General features: G+C 31.7%; 1 pseudogene; it reads left to right on the forward strand.

The window, feature by feature from the left end:
• Nucleotides 1–2,613: 2,613 nt before the first annotated feature.
• On the forward strand, nt 2,614–3,204 carry LOC145006727 (G-type lectin S-receptor-like serine/threonine-protein kinase At4g27290 pseudogene; annotated as a pseudogene).
• Nucleotides 3,205–3,706: the final 502 nt, after the last annotated feature.

Here is a 3,706-nt window from a genome sequence, read left to right on the forward strand (position 1 = left end):
TGATGAATGTTTTAAAGGCTCAACAAGTATACTAATCTACATTTTTTTTAAAAAAAAAAAGGCCATTTCATTAAAAAGTCAATGCCTAGCAAGGCGCAAGGCAAGGAAAAAAAAGGGAAAAAAGAGGTTACCAATTCTGTTGTTTACAACTTACAGTGAAAAAAATTAGTAATTAAGTAAAAATTAATTAATTAATTACCTAAATCTCATCTCCTATCTGATGCTCTCTTTCACTACAGACACTATAATCCATCCTTCTGTAGTGGGTTTCTTCATAGGGGAATGTTCCAAAACTCTACAATAATTTTACTTCCAGAAAAGGCTACTTATGAAGATTATATGTATCTTTTTTATTTTGGTTCTCAAGAATGAAAAATAATAAAGAGATCCTTCAAATATTTAATGAACAAGTAGTAGCAAAACATTGAACCATGCGAATCATAGAAACTCAACAAAAGTCACATGAACCAAATCAAAAAAATAACAAAAATATAAAGTAATCAAAACAACATGATGACTTGCATCATATTTAATAAAAAAATAGAGATTCAAATTAGGGAGATGTTGAAGAATAGAATCAAAGGACATGTCTATAAAAATAGAATACTACAAGGCCTAAATGAATACAACAATTTTAACGCATCAGCTATAGAGTGTCTAACTAAAACACTTGACTTGTGCATAAAAGTTGAAAACGTTTCAAGTGAAAAAAGATAAATATTAATTTTATGTTTAGTTTAGGAGGTCAAAGTTAAATAGTGAGAATTGCAATCTAAACACCTGAAGATTATACATGGACAAGTAGCATAACATGAAAAATTGATTATTTAGAGTCCAGTAGAATGTTGTGCACCCTTGCCATTGATAAAAGGAAATCAATGACCTTTGGTAGTCAAATAATAAATAGTTCAAGGTTATATAAAGTTTATTGGAGGAAATCAATCTATGAAGTGAACCCCTGTACAATTGTGCTAATCTATTTTTTAAAGGAATAATGGAGTGCAATATGTATGTTGCTGCTGAAAACAAAATAAATGGTGAATTGGATTTTTATGTGTCCAAAAGATTCATTGCAATACATACCTCAACAATCAGATGTCTCAAATTTTCACTTGTTATAAAAATCGTTTTAATAAAATGTTTCATGTAGAGTTAGTTGTTCCACTTCACCTTAGTTACTAAAGAGCATATGGAGACTGATATTCTCTGAATCACATCAACAGCTGCTCCAGACCTGATATTCTCTGCATCACATCAACATCTGGCTGTAAAATCAATGAGTGTAACAATTTTTTTTCTACAGTTTTACTGTTGAAGATCATTAAGATTTGAAGATCATACCTTTGCACCGCATAAAACTAGAAGACAGAGAGAGCTAGACTCCAGAACCTTAACAGCTCCACCCAAGGAGATGGAATGATCCTTTTAATTTTGATCCCATTCATCCAAATATGGAATCTCCATTTGTCAAAAACATACAATTAGAATTAAGAACACTATTTTATATTAGAAATAGGGGAAAATCAATAACAAAATGAAAGTGACAATGAAGTGAATTGACATTCTAACTTGTTTCTTAAGGATAGAGTGAAACTTCAAGTCCTGATTTAACTTTTATATCTATAACCTTTGGATATGACAGAATGCCACATCTTTGAGATAGTCACCCATGTGTGTCTGAAAGAAATAGTAATTGTTTCAGATAAAAGGTACATAAATTAGCACTATAACTCTAAATGTGGTGTGAATTGTGATTGTCTACAGTGATCCTTACCGAATTAGGACGTGACTCTATGGCTCCAAGGATAGCATGGCGATTGGGCTGAGATTCAACATCCCAAATTAGGACCTGGTTTAATAAAATTATATTTCACTAAAAGAATACATCAAAAAATAATAAAATAAAGGACCAAAAATGAAAAATGGAAAACAAATGCGTACATCAGGGTTATCTGTGTGTGTTGCTACTATTTTGCTGTTTTGAGAAAGCTCCCTGATGCAGTTTACCTTCATAAATACAATTAAATGTCAAATAAATATGTTTTTAATCTTAATCTTATGAAAAACATCATAAACAAAATAGAGAATACCTCTCCAAGATGAATAATGTTTTTAAACTTCTTCACAAAGGGAGATCGTGCTTCTTCATGGAACCTTGAAATAAGGACCAAAAATTAAAAAAGTTTCAATTTTGGACCAAACACGGTGAAAATCCGAAAGCACGGGGACCATTTTGTAATTTATTCTTAATCTAAAACATTGTCACGCAAATAGCATAAAAAAGTTGGGAGGGGAAAAAGAGAAATAGGTAAACGGTTAATGTCTACATATTAAATGTTTAATTTATTAAGCTCATTAAGTTAAAAAGAAACAACTCCTTACTAAGTGCACAATGTATAAATGATTTAATTTCTACAAAATCTCTTTAGAATTACTAAAGAGATTGCAAGGGGTCTTCTGTATCCTCATAAAGATTCCAGATTAAGAATTATTCATAGGGATTTTAAAGCTAGCAACATATTGTTAGATAAAGATATGAATCCCATAATTTCAAACTTTGGTTTGGCAAAAAGTATGGAAGGAACTAAAACATAAGCAAATACAAGAAGAGTAATGGGAACATAGTAAGAACTTATATAAACAGATAAACCTTTTATCTTTAATTACACCTAATAAAAAACTAATTTATTTTTGTACATTTTATTTCTTGTAGTGGCTACATGGCACCAGAGTACACCATTGATGGGATTTACTCCACTAAATCTGATGTCTTCAACTTTGGTGTATTGGTGTTAGAGATAGTAAATGGAAAGAAAAATAAAGGATTTCATCATGCAAATCATGATCTTAATCTTTTAGGACATGTAAGTTTCAATATTCAACACCTAAAAGTGTTCAAATATTTTAACTTTTTAATGTATTAACATGACATATTTTGGTCAGCCATGGAGGCTGTATAAAAATGGGAAGCAATTAGAACTGATGGATGAAACTATTAACGGTTCATATGTACATACGCAAGTGAACAAAGCAATTTATATAGGTTTACTATGTGTGCAAAAGTATCCTGAAGATAGACCAGATATGCCTTTGGTGGTTGTTATGTTAGGTAGTCAAATTCCGTTACCTGAACCTAAACAACCTGGTTTTTATACAGAAAGAAGAACACCACAAGAAGCAAATTGTTCATCTAGTAATCCTTAATGGAGTCCATCAAATCACTTATCTGTTACGTATCTTCAACCTAGATAGAAATTGGTATAAGTGATTTCTGTTACTGGAAATGGAATGAAATTGAATTCCAATCCCATCTAGAACCCTAAATTAGCAACATGAATCAATGGGTGTGTGTTGTTTGCTTTGCATGTATGAACCTAGAACCCTAAATTTCGGGGGAATGATAATTTACCTGGGAATACAAATGAAGACGAACAATCACCAGCCATCATCTCCTCACAACCCCTTGACAACCTTCGAACGCCACCTGACACCCTCACCTGCAAATCGAAAAAAAAAAGAAATAATAAGAAGGGAGAAGAAGGGTTGTGATCAAAACAGAGGAATAATAGGCACATCTTTTATTTCTTCTTTTTTCTTTTTGCTTGCAAACTATGGCTATAAATAAGAAAGTGAGAGAGATGTTGAGAGAATAGACACAAGAGAGACAGAGATGTTGATTTAGGTACGATTGACAAGTAAGAACACA

Source organism: Lactuca saligna, chromosome 7, assembly GCF_052625555.1.
Source record: "Lactuca saligna cultivar CGN05327 chromosome 7, ASM5262555v1, whole genome shotgun sequence".
Classification (NCBI taxonomy): Eukaryota; Viridiplantae; Streptophyta; class Magnoliopsida; order Asterales; family Asteraceae; genus Lactuca; species Lactuca saligna.